Genomic DNA, 24,223 nt, shown 5'->3' with positions numbered 1-24,223 from the left:
CTTGCTTATTGCATTCTGGGTCCTGATAATAAAGGTTTAGCCACTGAATTACTGAAAATCTTGAAAAATTGTATGACCTGCTTGGGCTACTGTCAACCAAGCTCTAAAACTGGGTAAATACACATAAGACCAAACAAGGGCCAGTGCTGAAAACAAAGCCTTCCAACATAGAGTAATTATAAGATACACAAAAGTATAATACCAGCAATTAATTTTAGAGATATTTTTGAATATTTAACTGTTTTTGTAGAGTGACTTTGGTGCTAGTGAAGGAGTGACTGACAATGCTAGAGACCTGAGTCAGCAAAACACATAACCATGTGCTTAAATCCATTCCTCTTCGGCAATACACTTTAGTATGTGCTTAGCTTTCAGCAACTATTTAAGCCCTAATCAAAGCAATGGATTTTAAGTACATCTTAACCTTGACCATCTCTAAAGGTAAGCCAAGTTTGGATCCAAAGTATCAAAACCATTTCAATTATGGTGAGACTACCACCACCAATGCCTATTGTGACGATGATCTTTACAATTTAGATGCATGTCCAGCAGGACCTAGAATGAATGAACCAATTTCACACACAACCATCGGAGACGATCTACCACTCATTACAGATAGTTTCAATGGACATGTCACCTGAAAGTAGTTATAATCCCCAACTTCAAAACAGAAGAGATTCCTGCAAGAGATTAAGTATATCAGGGTAGCCATTAGATAACGACAAAACATAATACTTTGAGAGAAGTTGTATCCGTGTTACAAAGGTCAAAGAAAAATCAGGCTCTCATAAAGCTCCGTTTTAATTCTCAGTGCCAATGCAAATTCAAACTTGATATCCATTATACCAAAAGAAATGACAAAAATATTCACAAAAGCAGTCACAAAGATTGCATGAAGAAAAAATTGGTCATGTTCTCAGTTCCTTCTTCCTCTCTCCTGCCCCCAGTGCTGGTCACCCCCCAATTTATCAATGAGGAGATTTTGTTGCTTTCAATTTAGATAATCTGTCATTTGGGATATGTCTAGGCCTTGAAGTCGAACAGAATGAGACACACCTATCAATTATTAAATGGCTACACAAATATGGTACCCCTTGAATTAATGCTCTTATGTGATGTAGATTTTGGTCAACTAAATGCACACAATACGGGCACAGCCTGACACTTGAGTACCAATTTGGAGATCTGCCATATAATCAGTGAAAGATGCAAAACTCAGTAATTCATTTTAAATCTTGAACACAGAACATATTTTTCTCAGGAACAGTTCTAAATCTAGACTCAGGCTGTGCACAAAATCAGCAAGTTCATCATATATATTTTGTGACCATATATTTATAGCTAATTTTGAAGCCTACGTATGACATATCTAATATGATAAAGATATTCTATTTACAAATTAAACTGATAACTTGGATCTCAAAAGTGGGATTAGGGCTAACTAAAATCAATAAGCTATTGAATTTGATAGTCTCCATCATCAGCCACCCGAAAGGCAATGCACAGGGCTTTCAATAACCTTTAAACATAGACTAATATCTTCAATTTGGAGCTTTTTGTACCTTTCCTAAACTCGTTGAAGTAGTGGGCTCTCTCTAGCACCCTCTGGTGCTGCACGCCTATGCGCCAGTGTAAAAGACCCAGCAGGTCCCACATGCTCTCAGTTCCGTCTTGCTAGCTAACTCCAATAGAGGGGCAGGAGGTTGAGTTGTGGAATACATATGAGCAACATATCTTGAAGAACAACAGTTATGGAAAGGTTAGTAACCATGTTTTCTTCTTTGAGTGCTTGCTCATGTCCATTCCACATTAGGTGACTCCCAAGCGGTACCCGAGAAGGTGGGCTCAGAGTTCATGGACATGTGGATTGCAACACTGCTCTACCAAACTTGGCATCATCTTTAACCTACTGGGTGATGGCGTAGTGGGAGAAGGTATGTACCAACAACCAGATCGCTGCTCTACAAATGTCCTGGATCAGGACCTGAGCCAGAAACATCGCTGATGAAGCCTAAGCTCTCAACAAATGGGCAGTCAAGATGGAAGGTGGCGGGACGACCACCTGCTCATAGCACATGTAAATGCAAGAAGTGATCAAGGATGAAATTCTCTAGGCCGAAACTGGAAAGCCTTTCAACCTGTCTGCTACTGCCACAAAGAGATGCGTGGATATGTGGAACAGCTTGGTCCTTTCTATGTAGAAGGCCAGGGCACATCTAACGTCCAGTGTGAGAAGACGCTGCTCCTCCATATTCTTGCGCAGCTTCAGGAAGAAAACTGGCAGAAAAATAGCCTGATTAGTATGAAACTGCAAAACCACCTCTCGGAGGAACATGAGGTGAGGACAAAGCTGTACTTTGTCCTTAAAGGATAAGGGTTCTAACATAAGGGCCTGATTTCTGAGACCCACCTGGTTAAGGTCATCGATACCACAAAGGCAATGTTCCAGGAGAGATACGAAAGATACAGATACAGGAGATACAGGCCAGCTCCACGAGATTTAATCATGGAGCTTCCACATGGAGGTTCCACATTTGAGGTTCGGGTGGAGCAATCGGCCATGATTTTGTGAGATCAGGTCCAGGAGGTGAGGGAGTGGGCTTGCTACTGACAGGTCCAATAACAAGCTGAGCCAGTATTGACATGGTCAGACAGGGGCTATAAGAATAAACCCTGCTTTGTCCTGCTTGACTTTCAGAAGGACCTTGTGCACAAGAGGAATGGGGGAAAATGCACAGAACAGGTGTTTTCCCACAGGAGTAGAAAGGCATCTGTGAGCGGGTCGGGGCTGCGACAGTGTAGCAAGCAAAACTGCTGACATTTCCTGTTCTGCCTGATTGCAAACAGGTCTGCAAGGGGAAAACCTCCACCTCTAGAAGATGGACCTGGCTACGTCAGGGCGAAGGGACCACTCATGTTGAAAAGAGAAAGATCTGCTGAGGTGATCTGCTACAAAGTTCCAGGCTCCCAGAAGGCGAGAAGCTTCAAGGTAGATGGAGTGCTTCATGTAGAAATCCCACAAGCAAATGGACTCTTGACACAGGTTGGACAAGTGCGCTCCTTCCTGCCTGTTGATGTAAAATATGGCTGTCGCCTTTGCTGACATCAGCAGGGTCGGTTTCCATCTGGTCAGTACTGGAGGACCTTAGGCCAGACAGGAGCTCAGGACAACATACTCCTTTCTGCTTGACATCCTCGCCAGTGCCAGATCTTGCCCCGCCAGGTTCAGCGGTACCAGGAATGCCGTCAGATCCCTGGCCATGATGAACACCTCCAGGGTGGACGGCACCACAATCCTGCTGGAGCCATGATATCCCCCCCATGTCAGCAGTTGGGCCTGCACTGAGCTCAATGGCACCTGCGAGCAGGGTGGAGTCAATGGTGCCACTTGTGGGGCAGGGGCAGAGGAGTGGCCCGACACATGTCGTATCCACTGCACTCTCCATGCTTGTCTTTCCTCTGTTCCAGGAAATGTCCCCTCTTGGACCATTGCTTTTTGTGCTTCTTCCTCAGCACCGGTGAAGGAGAATGGTGCCGTTCACGCCGCCGGAGGAGCACTCCTCACTGATACCAAGATACTTGGTGCTGAGTTTGACTGGCTTGGAGCTGATGTCAGTCTGAGTGCACCTTCCATCAGGATGGACCTTAGCCTAGCCTCCCTGTCCTTTTTTGTACAAGGCCTGAACTGGTGGCAGATCTGGCAATGCTCTCACAAGTGAGCTTCCCACAGACACTTCAGACAGCTGGAGTGCAGGTCACTCATTGGCATGGGCTTGCCACAGAAGGCATAGGGTTTGAACTGAGAGTGTGCGTGGCCAGCCAGGCCCCTTATATCGATATGAACACGCAGCAGCAGAGGGCGCTAGAGCTGGCCTGATGGATACCACTAAGGGGAAAAGTCTCTGACAACTGTGCATATGGTGCATGCACACCTAAGGTGGAATGGCCATGAGCAAGCCCTCGAAGAAGAAGATGTAACACTGCATGTTAAGTTTTGCTTCTTCAACAAAAGGAGTGTTCACGTTTCTGTAAATGCACACTATCCATGTAACGGAAAATAGACTATACAAAGAATTTCTACATAGAAATGTGCTACAGGATGGGTCAGGGTTGAAACTTTAATTTAAATAATAAACATAAATGTAACGCGAGTTTAAAATTGATTAGTTATTTTCCTAAGCAAAAGACAATTCTCTGTTTGGTAACCACTATGGCCCAAATTTTAAAAGATATTTAAGCACTGAAGCACTCAGTGGCGTCACTGGTTTGAGCATTGGCCTGCTAAACCCAGGGTTGTGAGCTCAATCCTTGAGGGGGCCATTTAGGGATCTGGAGCAAAAATTGGGGGTTGGTCCTGCTTTGAGCAGCGGGTTGGACTAGATGACCTCCTGAGGTCCCTTCCAACCCTGATATTCTATGAAAAAAAAGCCACCGAACTGATTTGGAGTGTAAATCTAATTTTCAAAAGGGATTTAGGAACTTAAGAATCTAAACCTCTTTTGAAAATGAGATTTAGGCTCCTAAATCAGTTAAGTGTTGCTCCCCCAATGCCTAAATATCTTTAAAAATCTGGGCCTCTATCTTTACATATTTATTTAAACTCATATATATCTTAATTTCTATTTAGTCAGATTCTTATTTTTGTACTTTATGATGTTAGAAAATGGTAAAGATGCATTTCTTGATTACTCATGTTTCATTCTTGATTTGTGATGGAAATTCAAATTCAATTAAAAAGGCACAAAATAGCATTTACATTTTTTTTATTAAATAAACTTTTATGTTATGTATCTAATTTTAACAAAATATGTTCTGAATTTAAATCAGATTTATTAAGCAAAGAAAGTATTATCTGTAGTTTGTGAACTGAATTGATTACTTCTGGACCCTACATGGTTCAAAATTTTACAACTAGTAAATATCATCCTCTCACACTTTATTTTTATTCATAGATTGGAAGAAGAAAACCAGCTTTCCTGCTTTTTCAGCTGCTAATTTTTAAACTTTGAATGAACTAGCTGAATAAACTGCACTTGTTTTCAAAAGCTGGTTTAGTACTTCTACAAACTCTGGTTCTAGGTGCTTAGCCAGCTCAGTGGTCTTTTAAAGAAAGTCTGGTGGCAAACATGTAGTGCTTAATTTTTTTAATTTAATTTAAATTATTTTAATAGACTATAAATTTAGGCCTCACCACAGGTTGTCATAATATCATATTTAATTTAAATAGGTTTATTTTTAAAAAGAAAATATTTAATTTGAAATTAAAGATTGTTATTTTTTTAAAAATCACTGATTTATCATCTCCCCTGGGATAGAGAGATGTGAAGTCTGGAACACAAACTACCGGAAGGACAACTTCATGGGAAAACAATAACCTAGAAAACTGATTGAAAACAAAAACAAGTTGTCCTCCACTAGTTATGATCCTAAATGGCGTATTCCAAAAGGAAACAGGAAACAGAAAGATAAGATGCAAAGTCAGGATGGGCGAATAGCAAATCTTTCCCCACCATAATATTATAACAGACCAGTACTCACTGGCTCAACCAGCATTCTGTGGAGATTACAAGAAACATGGTTGCCTATGTATTGGCCCCTGCTGAAGGCAGGATACTGTACTAAATGCAAAAGTAGTTCGAACTGGTGTAAGTCTTATGTAGTAATTACTGACATATCTAATATTCAGTCACCACCTTCTTTAGTATTAAAAACAAGAAAAAGGCAGGAAAAACCCTCCGTCATATAAAAGAAGAGAGAACGTAAACAGTAAGGAAGAACAAGGTGAGGGAAAGGCTTTTCAGAACACAGATCGATATCATAAAAGGAAGGAATGAGGACTTGCAGCTACAGCAGCCCATCTCTGGGCAGCCTATAAGCATAGCAGAGCCGTCTGATTCACCACACGCCTGAAGGGCTGAAGAAGTCATTAAGCCTGCTCTTAACCCCGATAGCAACAACTGACCTCTGGCTGCTCAACATTTCCACCCACAGCTGCAATCATTCCTGTGCCTGCCTTGTACCCAGCCCTGCTCCAATCCTGCTCCTCGCTTTGTTCCCAACTTTGCTCCAGATCTACTCCAGCCCTTCTCCTTCTCTGCCCCAGTCCAATCCCAGCCCTGCTTCCCGACTCCATCTCTGACCCCCTGGCTTCAGATCCTGACTTCAGCTCTGGTTCTAGCTCTAACCCCCCGGCTCTGGCTCCTGACTACCAATGCCTGTTCCAATCAGTAGGCCTGGCCTCCTCTCCAACCACTAGGCATAATCATCCTTATCCCAGTTTGTGACAGGAAGGGGCCAAAATCTTCCTCTGTGCTACTACTAATGCAGCTAAGGGAAGTGGGTTAAATTTAATTAATAAGAGAAGAATACATTAAGTAATCACCATAGATTACTGCTCCTGACAACGTGTCTTCAATTTTTGATGTTATGAATTCCCATGGGTTCTTTTGGGTCCTCTTTTGTCATCACCTCAACAGTCTAAGTGAGCTATATTATTATGCAGTGAGAGACACTGTTGGGAATCATTTTTACTATCTACGTTTTTAATTGTAGCTGCTTTTGTAATTGAGATTTATGCACTACATTTTTTCCCCTGAGGTCACTTTGAGGGTGAAGGACTAAAAGAATAACATTCTATTTGCTTCACTCTACCCTTGTTCTGGCAGTGCCATGCAAGATTCTTGATGTAACACTTCCAGTTAACCTATAGATGTTTGTCCTGTTTCAGTCAGGACAACACTGGACCTCAATTAGTAGAGAGCACACCAATTATGAGGAATTGTGTGGTGCTTCGGTAATGTAGAAAAATAGCCAACAAGAATTAGAATCTCTCAAGGCATTTACATTGCACTTATCACCAAGTGCTGTGGTATCTGAGCACTGATGATGACCCAATCAAACTGATCACCACCTGCATTTGTCACTACACATGGAAAAATGTGTTGCAGGAGACTTGGGTTTAGGCTCCGAGTGCTTCATTTCTGTGGAATTCTTCTCTTGGGGGTGGAGTTGGGGGCAACTGTCCACTCTCTTGTTTAGAAAAAACAATGGGATTGTCTTTTATACCCTACACAGATCTTGGATGGAGCTTCTTTGTACTGCACTGGATCTGTGCTTTTCAGCAGTAACTTCAATAGAACTGAGTTTTCAGGGACTCCTACATCAATGATTATCTCAGGATTCCCCTTTAAAAAGAGTTCCCAAGCAAGGAGAGGGCCACGCTAAAATGTTAATACAGTTCCAGGCTGTACTAACTTTTCTAATCAAGTTTTGCTACTAGGTGCAGGCGAGAGAGTAAAACAATGTGCATCACACCAGCTTCAAGTCCTTTCCTATTTCTATATAAGTCTGGGGGCAATGCCATAGATATAGTGACCAATCATCACTATGTGGAAAGGCAAGATACATGATGGGAGGGACCCCACTACACCTGGATCTAGGAAGGAGGATTTTCACCACAATCTAACCTAAAACATCTTATAACTCAAGTCTACTTCTTCAAAAATCAATAAGATTGAATATCTATTGTTGTGCATCACTGTCAAAATACTGATCACTGAATAATACAGAAACTTAGTTACTCCTCACTATTTAAAATGTGCTAATAGGCCATTGAAAAAAAGAAATTCTGGTTTCATGGTAATGGTTCATTACAAAAATTATTCAGAATCACAGACAATGGTAAATGGTAAAATGATATGGAACAGCAGTATGCAAAAGAAAATACAGTAGTTTGCACACAAGTAAAATGTTTCCTCGAGGAAACTTGCTGACTCTGAAAGGAGTTATCCCTTTACCTCAATACATACAATATGCCTTATACTCTGGATTCCGTGCATGAACATGAAAAGTCTTCAAAACCTGTTCTTCCTCTGCCTGATTTGAGAGCTGCTTATGAAAACAGCTATATAAAAGCCAGGTATTCTCATTGTATTGTGTGTTAAATTATAGGACATAAGCCTCAGGATGCCAGAGGCCCATCTTCCTCATATTTACATTTCAATTGCCAAAATGAAAAATTTCCAGCAGACTGGGGATTAACATTTTTGCCAATATTTTTTATTCATGGCTGACTATGACTATTTTATTCACGGTATTATTTTATTCATTAATAAATTATGATTATTAATTAATAATAAATAAATTATTATTTATGACTATTTTATTCATGGTCACCGGGGAAGTCCCGGATGACTGGAAAAAGGCTAATGTAGTGCCAATCTTTAAAAAAGGGAAGAAGGAAGATCCTGGGAACTACAGGCCAGTCAGCCTCACCTCAGTCCCTGGAAAAATCATGGAGCAGGTCCTCAAAGAATCAATCCTGAAGCACTTACATGAGAGGAAAGTGATCAGGAACAGCCAGCATGGATTCACCAAGGGAAGGTCATGCCTGACTAATCTAATCGCCTTTTATGATGAGATTACTGGTTCTGTGGATGAAGGGAAAGCAGTGGATGTATTGTTTCTTGACTTTAGCAAAGCTTTTGACACGGTCTCCCATAGTATTCTTGTCAGCAAGTTAAGGAAGTATGGGCTGGATGAATGCACTATAAGGTGGGTAGAAAGCTGGCTAGATTGTCGGGCTCAACGGGTAATGATCAATGGCTCCATGTCTAGTTGGCAGCCGGTATCAAGTGGAGTGCCCCAAGGGTCAGTCCTGGGGCCGGTTTTATTCAATATCTTCATAAATGATCTGGAGGATGGTGTGGATTGCACTCTCAGCAAATTTGCGGATGATACTAAACTGGGAGGAGTGGTAGATACGCTGGAGGGGAGGGATAGGATACAGAAGGACCTAGACCAATTGGAAGATTGGGCCAAAAGGAATCTGATGAGGTTCAATAAGGATAAGTGCAGGGTCCTGCACTTAGGACGGAAGAACCCAATGCACAGCTACAGACTAGGGACCGAATGGCTAGGCAGGAGTTCTGCGGAAAAGGACCTAGGGGTTACAGTGGACGAGAAGCTGGATATGAGTCAGCAGTGTGCCCTTGTTGCCAAGAAGGCCAATGGCATTTTGGGATGTATAAGTAGGGGCATAGCGAGCAGATCGAGGGACGTGATCGTTCCCCTCTATTCGACATTGGTGAGGCCTCATCTGGAGTACTGTGTCCAGTTTTGGGCCCCACACTTCAAGAAGGATGTGGATAAATTGGAGAGAGTCCAGCGAAGGGCAACAAAAATGATTAGGGGACTGGAACACATGAGTTATGAGGAGAGGCTGAGGGAGCTGGGATTGTTTAGCCTGCAGAAGAGAAGAATGAGGGGGGATTTGATAGCTGCTTTCAACTACCTGAAAGGGGTTCCAAAGAGGATGGCTCTAGACTGTTCTCAATGGTAGCAGATGACAGAACGAGGAGTAATGGTCTCAAGTTGCAGTGCGGGAGGTTTAGATTGGATATTAGGAAAAACTTTTTCACTAAGAGGGTGGTGAAACACTGGAATGCGTTACCTAGGGAGGTGGTAGAATCTCCTTCCTTAGAGGTTTTTAAGGTCAGGCTTGACAAAGCCCTGGCTGGGATGATTTAACTGGGAATTGGTCCTGCTTTGAGCAGGGGGTTGGACTAGATGACCTTCTGGGGTCCCTTCCAACCCTGATATTCTATGATTCTCTATGATTCTATGACTAATTATAAAATTCTTGATCAAAATAAGGTAGCAAATCCGAAACGTTGCAAGAACTAGTGATTCTTTTCATTTGCAGCAACAAATTAAAACAGTAAGATGCATAGAAGAGTCACTTTTCATTCTTCCAACTTTGGAATTTGTAATACTTTCCTAGTATTCATTATAAGGCTCAAAATTAGAAGCTACCCTTTGTAATCTGATTTCAATGGCTTGCAAGGTACCAACAATTTAGCTCAGTTCCTTTAGTGGAGCTTTGATAACTGCATGGCATAAGAACAGGAGCCATGAAACATCTGTAACGAAAGTCTTGTTTGGGTGCTCAGCATCTTGTTTCCCCTTGAGAGCACTGCAATGCATGGCAAATTGGAAAAGGCTGAAAAAATTCAGACAAAAGGCTATATTGTATTATGGAAACCAGACACAGAAAACATGAAAGATGCCATTGAAGGTTTGCATGTGGATTATTAGTTTTTTAAGTGCAGACCAGAGCTCTCACATGGACCAAATGTGGTACCCATGCCTATTGCTTCCTGTGCTTGAGAATAAACAAAATGAGCACAGACCAACCTTGGGTTTTTTTAGGACACTAAAAAAACCCCAATCAGATTCTAAAAGAAACAGCACTTTATTAGAAAGAAAAAAGGTAAAAGAAGCACCTCTGTAAAATTAGAATGGAAGATAATCTTAGAGGGCAATCAGATTCAAAAACACAGAGGATTTCCCTCTGGGCCAAACTTTAAAGTTACAAAAGGAAAACCAGGAATACACCTTCCTCTCAGCACAGAGAAAATCACAAGCCAAAACAAAAATAAGCTAACGCATTCCCTTGCTAGTACTTACTGATTCTAATGGAGTTGGATTGCTTGCTTCCTTGATCCTTCCGGCAAGCATACAGAACAGACGGACCAAAACCTTCTCCCTCCCCACCCTGCCCAGATTTGAAAGTATCTTGTCCCCTTAATGGTCCTTTTGGTCATTGGTCAGGTGCCAGCCAGGTTACCTGAGCTTCTTAATCCTTTACAGGTAAAAGGATGTTGTGTCTCTGGCCAGGAGGGATATTATAGTACTGTATACAGGAAGGTTGTTACCCTTCCCTTTATATTTATGACAGGGGGCATTCCACAGGACAGAGAATAGCAGATGTTTGTCAGAGATGAGTCCTGGGGAATGACAACTTTATCCAGCAACTCTCTAGACACCCTGCTTCTCACTCCCTCTACAAGGAGAGGAGCACATGAAGAGGTACTTTTATGAGTAGGAAAAGGAAAGGGAGCAAACTGAATTGTCATATCTGTCACAGGATGAGAGATGTGGAAGAGGGAACAGGAACTTGAACTCAGAGCAAGAACGTAATAGGCTGCAATGGTCCAGTCCTTCTATTCCATGACAGCCTACTACTTGACTTCTTTCTTCCTGGAAAACATAACCCCAGGCTCCTGGACAGCTGGACTCCCTTTCTCAGAAGGGGAGGAAAGGACCCAGAGCTTACTGGAGCATCAGCAACAAGCATAAAGCATACACAAAAGGCAATGTCATGATCTTACATTGGACCCCCACTGTGTTACCCATAGGTTATAATTTCTAGACTCCCTACCCTTGCTGGCTGGGGCTGTTGTGGTATATGATGCAATATAGTTTTGAGCCCTGTTCTGTACAGACTCCTGAGTCTCTCTCTCTACTCTCTATTACAAGTGTTTGTAGTATTTGAAATTATAAAGAATCCTGTGCCTTCAAAGAACACCAAGTTTGAAATGTATCACACAAGGACCTCCTCAGAGACAGCAGCAATAGAGCCATGTACAGAAGTAAGGCCAAATTAATTAATTGTATGGGCTACAGGTCCCCAATATAAACTAATGGTCCCCATCCTGAATTATCTTTTTGTGGGCAGCCTGCACTATAGATATGACTACAACAACAGAGAAATATGCACAATTCTAAAACTATACCCAAAAAGAACTAGCCTCTCAGCCAAGTGCCTTCACATCTCAAGGAAATAGACAAAAGTGTTCCACACATACCAAACCATGGATCCTGTCTTCATGGGCAAAAAGGGTATGCTTTTCATTTGTGTTAGCTTAACATGATGGAAAAAGCTCCCTCAAAAAGCAGGTAACAGCTTTGAAACCATGCTAGCTGGTCTTGTTAGCCTGCATCATGATAGGGCTATTCAATCACATTAAGCTACCTTGACTGATAACATGATTAACCTCTCCAACGCATCATCAAGGATCTACAACCTATCCTGAAGGACGACCCATCACTCTCACAGATCTTGGGAGACAGGTCAGTCCTTGCCTACAGACAGCCCCCCAACCTGAAGCAAATACTCACCAGCAACCACACAACAGAACCACTAACCCAGGAACCTATCCTTGCAACAAAGCCCGTTGCCAATTGTGTCCACATAGCTATTCAGGGGACACCATCATCAGGCCTAATCACATCAGCCACACTATCAGAGGCTCGTTCACCTGCACATCCACCAATGTGATATATGCCATCATGTGCCAGCAATGCCCCTCTGCCATGTACATTGGTCAAACTGGACAGTCTCCACGTAAAAGAATAAATGGACACAAATCAGACGTCAAGAATTATAACATTCAAAAACCAGTCGGAGAACACTTCAATCTCTCTGGTCACTCGATTAGAGACCTAAAAGTGACAATTCTTCAACAAAAAAACTTCAAAAACAAACTCCAACGAGAGACTGCTGAATTGGAATTAATTTGCAAACTGGACACAATTAACTTAGGCTTGAATAAAGACTGGGGGTGAATGCGTCATTACACAAAGTAAAACTATTTCCCCATGGTTATTCCCCCCCCCCACTGTTCCTCAGACTTTCTTGTCAACTCCTGGAAATGGCCCACCTTGATTATCACTACAAAAGGTTCCACACACACACACACACCCCGCTCTCCTGCTGGTAATAGCTCGCCTTACCTGGTCACTCTCCTTACAGTGTGTATGGTAACACCCATTGTTTCATGTTCTCTGTGTATATAAATCTCCCCACTGTATTTTCCACTGAATGCATCCGATGAAGTGAGCTGTAGCTCACGAAAGCTTATGCTCAAATAAATTTGTTAGTCTCTAAGGTGCCACAAGTACTCCTTTTCTTTTTATGATTGAAACACACACCCTTATTGCCTGTCAATACAAGGCCATGGACAAGATCATTGCCTCTGCAATGTCTGTATGTTTTTGTACATCAAATTCTTTTAGTTAAAAATTATAGAATGCAAACAAATTTTAAATATGACACATTATCTAGAATTTTCAGATTAATATGCCAATGATCAAAGTAGTGAAAAACAGACTGCTAAAGAACACCATTCTTTCATTCTAACAACTAACTTTTCAAGTTCTGTAATCAATAACACTAATTGCTTTTGTAGGTTAAAATAAGAGGAAGAAATAAAGTAAACAGACTAGTCCTTTGAACTTTAGACAAAAAGAAAGATACAGATTTTTGATACAAGTTGGAATGTTAAAGTATCTGGTAAGCATATTATAATTCAACTTTGTAGTTGCTGAAATCTCATTATGGAAAAAACATTACTTATCAAAACCTATCATATACCTATCAAATCCGAACACAGCAAATATTTGTTACACAAACATTTTTCAGTTATTTAGTCAAATGTCTATCCCCAGAATATGGCATTATTTCATTTTATAAACATATTGAATGATTTCTGAATTTGAAATATGTACATGTTTAGCATCAAACATACCCGACTGCTTACCTGGTATTTTTTATTGTTTAGAATGAAGTAGTTTTTGCTCAATGCAAAACAGTGAGGATTGTGTACAGCTATATTTAACATCTGATTTGAACATTCATTGTTTGCTGCTGTAGGGCCCAAATTCCCCAAATAATTACTGGGTAGGCATACTGCCATCTAGTTGTGTAAACACAAATGAGTCCAAGATAACACCCCAAGCTCCAAGAGTAATGACAAAGGTGGAAGACAGTCTAGTCAGGCATGAAATTGATTTTATAACAACAAATACCTGTTGCCTTCCATGTGCTAAGTAAATAATTCTGAAGAGGTTGAAAATGATAAAAACAAAATCATTAACTGTTCCCACTAAATCAAACACAGAAAGAAAAACCTTTCATCAAGTTGACCCTGAAACCATTTTAATAGACAATTAAATCAATTGTTCCAAACAGGACACAGCCCTTAATCATAGGTATTTTGGGATCTAGAGGAGATTTTTACTCATTTTCTTACAAGATATTAATGTTCTATTTCCTAAATGCCAAGTTTATGCCAACAGGCACTTTGTACAGTCACTCAATATATTGTTAGCCAATGTCTTAGATAACATTCTATTCTAACAACTAGTAATGAGGTTAATAAGACTTTTGTTCTACCCATTTGGACTGCTTAGTGAAAAAAATTATATATTTATGGATTTTAACTGTTTTATAAAAATATTGATTTTAAAATACTTGAGAAAAAATTTCAAAATATTTAGGTTTTTTCTGGGTTTAGAACCAAATTTTATAGCAAAAATGCCTCAGGTCAAGATGCAATTCTGCTCTGAAGTGACTGTAACAATGACATTGCAGGGTTCCCATATTTATAATCTCTCAAATTCCATATCCATTTGCATTGTTTCTGATTACCAGCCCTGCAGAGTCAACCTAGGCACAGAGTCAAGCTGTGCTCCCTCCTTCTTGCATGTCATCATTAGTAAAATACATAATATGTAAGTTAAATTATGCCCTGCCGTAGAGCTGTGCTACCTCATTGTCTTCAAAACATGCCAGCAGTTATAAGCTTCATATCACTGATTGTGTCAATATGATATGGAATCAATGAGACAAACACGAATTTCAAAAGGCTTAGCAAATTTTTTAAAAAATCAATCCTTTTTCAGAATGCAAATGTACCTTAAGGACTTTGTTAACAATTACTCTTGTATATGGGGAGCTCAGTCCTACAAGGCACTGAGCACTCAAGCACATGCTTGGTTTCAAGCACATGAATAGTCCCAGTGAACTCCTTGCATGTTCATCAGTCTTTAGAGGAGCCCCACTGATGTCATCTGGGCTTCACACAGGACAAGTAACTTAGCAGGACAGGGCTCCAATTAACTAAATATATGAGAGAAAGGATGTAAAATCTTTCCTATCTTCCCTCAGATACCACAGTGAAAGGCATTAGTATAAACCCTAAGTAGAATTTAATATACAGAATTGGAATGTCAATCACAGGGTATTAAGTCTGCATTTCAAAGAAAAACTATTAAAATTTAAATGCTTGATAAACTGCTTTTCTCCCTTTAGGTAGGCATCAAAACATTGGGAATAGAAAGTTTCGAAACAAGAATGGCACAAATGTATATTTATATAGATAGATTATATATACCAGTGGTTCTCAAACTCTGTTTTGTCATGGACCACTTAAAAATTGCTGAGGGTCTCAGCAGGCCACTTAAAGATCTTTCCAAATGTTGTTTGTACCGTTAGCTAACTATTGTAAACACTTTGGATAACAGCACTATATTAAAAAAACCTTAATAATTATTAAGGGTTTTTTGTTCTACAAATAAAAGCACACAACTCATATTTTAATATCAGTAGTCTTACCTTTCTAATGCAATGGATGTACCCTCTCTTCCCTGCTGTGGCAACCCGCACGCTGGGGCTGGAAAGGAGGGGGGTCTCTCCCCCGCCACAGAGCTGAGGCTGGGAAGGAGGGCCATCTCTCCCCGGCAGCCGCAGCCCTGGAGCTGGGGAAAGTCGCCTCTTTCTCTGGCCACCACAGCCCTGCATGTCCCAAATTCCCCCCACCCCTTCTTCTCACCCCACTGCCCCCTCCCACCTATCACCTATTCCTCCCAAGGCCACGACCTCACTTACATAGGCGTCTTCTCCAGGGTCCAGGCATCTAATTAGTGGAGCCACGCCTACGCGGCTCCACTTATTAGGTGGGTGGCTGGCCCTTCATTCTCTCATGTCCGGCCACACAGGTATGCACCTTAGAGGGAACTATCTGCGGACCACCTGAATGGAACTCACGGACCACTGGTGGTCCACAGACCAGTCTGAGAACATCTGATATGTACTACACTAAAAGCAAGTTAACAGTCTGAAGTTGAAGTGAAAAAAAACCAAGTAAATACCAAGATATAGTGGAGTTTATAGTAAATCTTCAACTTACTTCCCGATACCTAGATATTGCAAATAATAATGGAAGTGCTGTAGGTTACGTACTGTTCCAAGACTACCGGATAAAGGGACAGGACCTTAATCATGGACTTACCTTACAAACTTGTATGTTTCAAGTTCATTTCCAAATTAACCTACCATCCTCGACCACTTTTCAACTTCCCCTGGTGTTCTCTTATTATCATTCTCCCTAGATTCCCTGTATAGTCCTTCCAGCCATTTCCCAGGATTCTGTTTATCAAGCTGGTTAGTCTGTGGTAGTGGAAGAGCTACCTGCGCATCCTAAAGCACCTTCCTTTTTACTGCCAATATAGATGAAAGAAGAACTAGAATCTCTTTTTTGAGCTACTTATTTTTCAGTCTCCAGAGTCCCCTAATGAAATGGCAATGTTGGTGGTGTGGGCTGAGCTTCAGAATGTAGGCAATAACTGTATGCCTCTCCTCCTTTTTATCGAGTTGTGCATGGAAACAATATGAGGCCTACTGCAGCATGTTTCTTCTTCCATGCGGTTGCTACCTGAGGGAGAGGAACCATTTCCCTCCACGCCCCCATCCCTCCCTCGCCCCCCAAAAAGAACATATAGTCTGCCCTTGACTCGCACCAACAGTCTGACCAGATGTACAGTGGCCTAGAGCAGTGGTTCTCAACCAGGGGCCCGGGGCCCCCTGGGGGGCCGTGAACAGATTTAAGGGGGTCCGCCAAGCAGGGCCAGCATTATACTAACTGAGACCCTTGGCAGAAAGCTGAAGCCCCACTGCATGGGGCTGAAGCCTGAGGCCTTGAGCCCTATCACCCGGGGCTGAAGCCAAAGTCTGAGCAGCTTAACTTCATGGGGGAGACCCTGTGGCATGGGGTCCAAGGCAATCCCCGTGCTTGCTATCCCCTAATGCCGGCCCTGGCTTTTATATGCAGAAAACTAGATGTTATGCCACAGATGGGCCATAGAGTTTTTATAGCATGTTGGGGGGGCCTCAGAAAGCAAAAGGTTGACAACCCCTGGCCTAGAGGCAGAGAACAGTTAGCTGCAAAATGGCATCACCTACTCTGGGGATTCCCTACGAGTTCTGTGCCTCTTCTGCACTGTATCAGCTCCATACTGGGTTCCTATCTTGCCACATCTCTATCACTGCCAAAGATATTTGCTGAAAGTGGATGTTTCAAATATGGAATTTAAAATTCAGGCCAGTTGTGGCCCAATAGGAGAGCTGTCCCTAAGCCATTCTTTTTTTTTTCCCCCTTCCTGCCAGTCCCTGATAGCCATAGCAATATATTTTATAAGAATCTTTAACTTTGACTCCTAAAAGTATAATCTGATGAGAAAGATTATGGTACTTTGACTTTGCAATTCAGAAAACAGAACTAAGTGAATTAAGGGATGAGAATCTTCCTTGTGAATTCCTTCCTTTACAAGTTACAATTATTAGTAACATTTTATTTTCAATACAGTTATAGTCAAATGACAATTGTATTGATCTTTAATATTAATTAAACTACCCATTCATGTAAATTAAGTGCTCATATTGTATTTTGGCTGACAATGCTATATGAAGTCACAGTATAGAAGGCTGATCATTTTCATATCACTAAACACATATTATAATAGTACAATATCAACTGGCCAAATGCATAAATAGCTTAGTCCAAAACTAAATATTTAGTTTAAGTATTCAGCCATTTGTTACAGGTGTGTAAAAGATTATCCAAAAGTAAACCAGTGAAGGCAATTTTAATATATAAATAAAAACTTGTACTCAAGCTGACAATTTGCATTCCAAATTTAAGCACAATACAATTCCATAATTAAGTTACAAAGCTCTGGGAGAAAATGAACGTTTATCACAAAAACACTGCCAGACTTACAACATAACAACAGAGCTGCTAGGTAATTGTGGAAAGTTTTCTTGTGTGACTATCACTAAGAAACTAGGGATGGAAACACAGCATTTGGTATTTGTGCTCCTTTTTTAAAAAAAAGAGATTAATCCTATCCTGCTCAGGCATTTAGAGCAGCTATATACGAGAGGAAAGCAACCCAACTAAATCGAAGTTTGGTAAGGAAAAATATTAAAATGGTATTACAAGAATAGGATTGTTTAGGGTAATAGCATGGGAATGACTATGCTATACCTATATTAAATATCTGAGCATGCTCACTGTGAATCAGGTATTTCCAGAAATCTGAAAAATGTGTTCATGCAGTTAATAAAGAGCCATCCGTGCCTTGTCTTTAACCAACCTGACTCCTGAATGCTTACCAAACATTACACGTTCCATCTTGAATTTTCCTCTAGCAGCTGATTTTAACTGATCCGGGTTTTTGTTGTATGCCTGTAAATCTATATTCAGCTATGAAATAATTATTCTGATAAAGCTGGCTCATGGATTGTTTTTTTCTAATTTATCCCTCTCCTACCACCCTCACATGTTCTCAGTGATGTGCTCTGATTTTAACAAGAAACTGCCTCCATCCTCCCTAGCCTGAGATAAACCCCATGTACCGGGGCTGAGAATAGAGAGGAGGTGTGAAGAACTTCCAAATATATTTATTTTCCCATTAAAACAAAAGTGTTTCCTCAATTTAGGAAGAAAGCAGCACCATTTGGCAAATAAACTTATGGTAACAGTAATTTGCTGGAAATACGTATATGTTTTGTCCTGAAAAATACACCAAGTACACTGATTCTATAATAGCTCACCTTTTACAGTCTGATGTGGCAAGAAAGGGATTGGAGATGGTCATAAAAATAAAGGGAAGGGTAACCACTTTTCTGTATACAGTGCTATAAAATCCCTCCTGACCAGAGGCAAAACCCTTTCACCTGCAAAGGGTTAAGAAACTAAGATAACCTTGCTGGCACCTGACCAAAATGACCAATGAGGAGACAAGATACTTTCAAAGCTGGGGGTGGGGGGGGACAAAGTCTGTGTGATGCTTTTGCCAGGAACAGATCAGGAATGCAGACTCAGAACTTCTGTAAAGTTAGTAAGTAATCTAGCTAGAAATGCATTAGATTTCCTTTTGTTTAATGACTTGTAAAACCGGATTGAGTTTTCATTGTTCTTAAAATCCAAGGGTTTGGATCTGTGTTCACCTGTACAAATTGGTGAGGATTTTTATCAAGCCTGCCCCAGGAAAGGGGGTGGAGGGCTTGGAGTGATATTTTGGGGGAAGACGTCTCCAAGTGGACTCTTTCCCTGTTCTTTGTTTAACACGCTTGGTGGTGGCAGCATAGGGTTCAAGGACAAGGCAAAGTCTGTAACCTAAGCTCCTCAGAATAAGCTTGGGGGGCTTTCATACAGGTCCCCATATCTGTACCTTAGAGTTCAGAGTGGGGAAGGAACCTTGACAGAGACACTTTAGGGAAATCACAGTTTCCTCCTCTAGGAAAATATTTTTATTTTTTAAAACAAAATGCATTTGGTACAATCCAGTAAATTTCAACAGCAAAAATATGCTCTTTAGACATGTCTTTTTGAATCGCTGGGATAATATTCATCCCTGCCAGGGACAATTAAGCATTGTGCACAGAGAGGAAATAAAAGCCTTCACAGGAAGGAAAGCAACTCCAACCCCACTATCACAGGCTGTCTCCCCTGGGGTACAGTCTTGGAGCTGAGAGAACCGCTGCACCCCTCTAAAACCGTGTGGGAACAGAGCCACCCTAATCCAGCCTCTGTTATCACCGAACAGGACAACAGGTGGCGCCACTCACCCAAACTGGGCTACTTGAGCGCAAACAGACCCCACTCAGTTTCCCAGCTTTCCAGGCACCCTCCCTTCTCCCCTCCGTGTCCTCCCGCGAAGTATAAATCCAAAATTATATAGTATTGCACTGCACGGGGAACTTGCAGCGTAAACTCAGAGTTCACCTCTCCCTCAATCTGGAGAGGAAATGCATCAGCACTGCACACAGTATTCCAGGTGAGGTCTCACCAGTGCCTTGTATAACGGTACTAAACGGTACTATCCCTACTGGAAATACCTCTCCTGATGCATCCCAAGACTGCATTAGCTTTTTTCGCAGCCATATCACATTGGCGGCTCATAGTCATCCTATGATCAACCAATACTCCAAAGTCCTTGTCCTTCTCCTCCTCCGTTACTTCTAATTGATGCGTCCCCAGCTTATAACTAAAATTCTTGTTATTAATCCATAAATGCATGACCTTACACATCTCACTATTAAATTTCGTCCTATTACTATTACTCCAGTTTACAAGGTCATCCAGATCCTCCTGTAGGATATCCCTGTCCTTCTCTAAATTGGCAATACCTCCCAGCTTTGCATCATCCGCAAACTTTATTAGCATACTCCCACTTTTTGTGCCGAGGTCAGTAATAAAAAGATTAAATAAGATTGGTCCCAAAACCAATCCTTGAGGAACTCCACTGGTAACCTCCCTCCAGCAGGACCCGTTGTAGTCTCCCCTTTAACCAATTCCTTATCCACCTTTCAATTTTGATATTGATCCCCACCTTATCCAATTTAACTAATAATTCCCCATGTGGCACGGTATCAAATCCCTTACTGAAATCTAGGTAAATTTAGGAAACTGCGTTTCCTTTGTCTTAAAAATCTGTTACTTTCTCAAAGAAGGAGATCAGGTTGTTTTGGCACGATCTACCTTTCGTAAAACCATGTTGTATTTTGTCCCATTTACCATTGACTTCAATGTCCTTAACTACCTTCTCCTTCAAAATTTTTTCCAAGACCTTGCATGCTACAAATGTCAAACTAACAGACCTATAGTTACCTGGATCATTTTTTTCCCTTTCTTAAAAATAGGAACTATGTTAGCAATTCTCCAATCATACGGTACAACCCCTGAGTTTACAGATTCATTAAAAATTCTTGCGCCCTGGTTGAATGGGTGGTTATGATCGCCAGAGATGGCACCTTTGCCTGACGGTAGCAGCAGAGAACACAGGCAATGAGCCAAGAAGAAATTCTTTGAGTAGACACTGGATGACCTTTCATCCTATCTGCCACCACAATGAATAATTGCGTTGACTTGCGGAATGGCCTAGTCCTTTCAATGTAGAAGGCTAGCGCCCCCTTCTGATGTCTTGGGAATGCAGCCAACGCTCCTCTTCCGACTTATGCGGCTTTGGAAAAAAGACAGGTAAATAAACGTCTTGGCCCATATGAAAGTGAGACCATATTGGGCAGGAAGGCAGCTGCTGGACCTTGTCTTTGTAAAAGATTGTATAGGGTGGTTCTGAGGTAAGTGCCCTAATCTCAGAGGCTCTGTGAGCCAAAGTAATTGCGATCAAGAACACGACCTTCCAGGAAAGGAAGAGGAGAGAGAAGGAAGCCATAGGCTTGAAGGGGGGTCCCGTCAATCAGGACAATACAAGATTAATGGAGGGATGGGGTTCCTGACATGCGGGTAGAGGTGCTCCAAGACCTTGAGGAACCTGACAGTCATGTCTTGGGTGAAAACCAACCTGCCCTTGAGCAGTGGATGGAAGGCCAAAATAGCAGCCAAAAGAACCTTAGGAGTTGAAAGGGACAGGACTTGGAGCTTGAGATGTAGAAGGCAGTCCAGAATCAACTGCAGCGAGGTCTGCTCAGGCCGAATACCTTTATCTGAGGACTAACATGTGAACCGCTTCCATTTGGCCAGGTAGGTTGCCCTAGTGGAGGGCCTTCTGCTGTTGGACACTGGCAAAGCACTTCTGCTCCTTCGCATTTAACCATGCAAGCAGGCAAACAGTCAGGTGCAGCGCTGTCACATTCGGGTGCAGCAGACAGCCAACGTTTTGGGACACCAGGTTCAGCCAGAGCAGTAGCTCTTAATGGAACAGCTACCGAGAGGTCCAGCAGCACGCCGAACCAGTGTTGGTGTGGCCTAGCTGGCGCTATGAGGATCACCTTCGCCCTGTCCTACTTGATCTTCATGAGGACTCTGTGGATCAAGGGAACTGGAGGGAAGGCATACATCAGAGTCCACAACCATAGAAGCAGGAAAGAGTCCGACAGAGAGCCCCTGTCAACCCCCGAATGGAGCAGAAAGAGTGGCATTTCCTATTCTGCCTGGATGCGAACAGGTCCACCTGGGGAGTCATCCACCTTTGGAAGGTGATGCTGACTACCCACTCGTTGCGAGATGAGAAGGTCTTGCTGAGGCGATCTGCCAAAGCGTTCCTGGCCCTGGGGAGGTGAGCGGCCACAAGATGGATGTTGTGTTGTACGTGGAAATCCCATAGCCTGAGGGCATCTTGGCAAAGGGCAGACAATCTGGCTCTGCCCTTTGCCAATTGTTGTTGATATAGAACATAACCGCTGTATTGTCCGTCAAGACCCGGTCCACCTTGCTCTTTATGTGAGGTAGGAAAGCGTGGCAGGCCAAGTGACACTGATGTGTAGGGAGTGATTGAGACTCGACCAATGATCTTGTGTGCTGAGATTGCCCAGGTGGGCTCCCCACCCTCAGGTCCGAAGCATCAGAGATGACGGTAACCAACAGCGGTGGGTTCATGGACGGAACTCCCTTCAACACCGATGCAGGATTTTTCCACCATGCAAGTGACAACAGGACATGGTCCAGGATCTTGACTACATGGTCCATGCTGTGTCTGTTTGGGACGTAGACCGATGTCAGCCATGTCTGTAACAGCCTGAGGTGGAGCTGTTTGTGCTGGACTATGTTAGTACAGGCTGCCATGTGGCCCAACAACCGCAGGCAGTGTGAGCAGTGGTGAGAGGATGGGCTTGCATGGACAAGATTGGGTCTGCCATGGCTCGGAACCAGATCTCGGGGAGGAAGGCCCGGGACTGAGTAGAGTTGAGGGCTGCTCCAATGAACAATGTGCTGCGCCGGAACTAAGATTGACTTTTTCTCGTTTATTAACATCCCCGTGTCACGGCAGGTGGGGCAAACCAGGTTGAGATGGCGCTGTACCTGATCCCGGGATCGGCCTTTTATTAACCAATCAAGATAAGGATAAATGTGAACACTTTGGCACCTCAGGTAGGCAACCACTTCCGCTATAAGAACCAACCGTCATGGGAACTGAGAGGGTGTAGGGCCAGCAACGTCTAATATACCAATGCATGAGCATGGCATTCAAGGGGCCACGACAGACAGCCCTACAGATACTTCTAAGGCAAAAATCTCCAACAACTGTGCACATGGGTGTGCACACACCTAGAATGGAATCAACATAAGCAAGCAGTCGAAGAAGAGTTAATAGTTGCTATACAAATATGCGATTTCTACTGTGGTTTACCATGGCTCAGTGAGCTGGAACATGAGGCCAGCCAGCAATGCTCTATGAGATAGCTAAGTACAATCTTAAATCTTCTGTGGTTGAAAAATAAATCCTGCCCCTAAAACAAAAGTCAATGAGGCGACCACTGTAGGTGACTGACTGATTTTTATTCTCTCTTAGTTTGTTTTAAGATTCCCTTCAGTGAAACACAACTATGTCAAATGTACTTGAAGAGGCAGATTTTGATCTTAACCACATTGGATTAAAATTGGAGTAATTTCACTGAAGGCAATGGAACTGCTCTGAATTTATAGCATTATAACAGAGCAGAATTGGAGCCCACTTTTTACTGGGCTTTAAAACTGCTTAAAAATATAACGTTCTCATCTCAGTTACACAGGCTAGTTCAAACCTGGTATACCATGGTTCCCATCACAAATAGTCAATTCATGAAGGTAGTCTCTAAGGGTATGTCTACACTACCCACCGAATCAGCGGGCAGCGATCGATCCAGCAGGGGGTCGATTTATCGCGTCTAGTCCAGACGCAATAAATCGACCCCTGAGCGCTCTCCTGTCAACTCCTGTACTCCACCACTGCGAGAGGCGCAGGCGGAGTCAACAGGGGAGCGGCAGCAGTCAACTCACCGCGGTGAAGACACCACGGTAAGTCGATCTAAGTACGTTGACTTCAGCTACATTATTCAGTGTAGACTAGGGCTAAGATTATCAAATGCACATTTGGGCTAATCCCTGATCTCTAGCTCTGATACTCAGAAAGCTTTGGAGCAGGGACCAGGTCATCTCACATGTTTGGACCATGCCTCACACACCTTGGGCACTACTACAGAACAAAGAATAATGCAGGGAATAAAAGGACAGGAGAGAGGAGAGGATTCTACAGGAATAGCACATAAGTAGTGATAAAGGGAAGGAAATTGAAGTGGATTATTTAAGTGAACATAGCAGGAAGAAAGCAGGATGGAGTTTATTTAGATTTTATGCTTTAAATCCTTGCATTGGGATACAATGACATATATACATGTCTCCCAGGAGGTGGCTGGGGGTAGCCTGACTTGGGGAAACCCAAAATAGTTGCACTGCTTATCATGGAATAAGGTGCTGTGAACAAATAGTATTGGGGAGAAGGATAGCTGATTTCAAAACAGGACAAACAGTCCTTCCTT

The 24,223-nt window shown here is 42.3% G+C and overlaps 1 protein-coding gene across 1 annotated transcript in view; it reads right to left on the bottom strand.

Annotated features, from left to right (window-relative positions):
* HS6ST3 (heparan sulfate 6-O-sulfotransferase 3) overlaps nt 1-24,223 on the bottom strand; it is a 538,088-nt gene that overhangs the window by 376,139 nt on the left and 137,726 nt on the right. The window lies entirely within an intron of this gene.

The sequence above is a fragment of the Lepidochelys kempii genome, chromosome 1 (assembly GCF_965140285.1).
Source record: "Lepidochelys kempii isolate rLepKem1 chromosome 1, rLepKem1.hap1, whole genome shotgun sequence".
Taxonomy (NCBI): domain Eukaryota; kingdom Metazoa; phylum Chordata; order Testudines; family Cheloniidae; genus Lepidochelys; species Lepidochelys kempii.
This window is presented reverse-complemented; position numbering and strand designations above follow the sequence as displayed.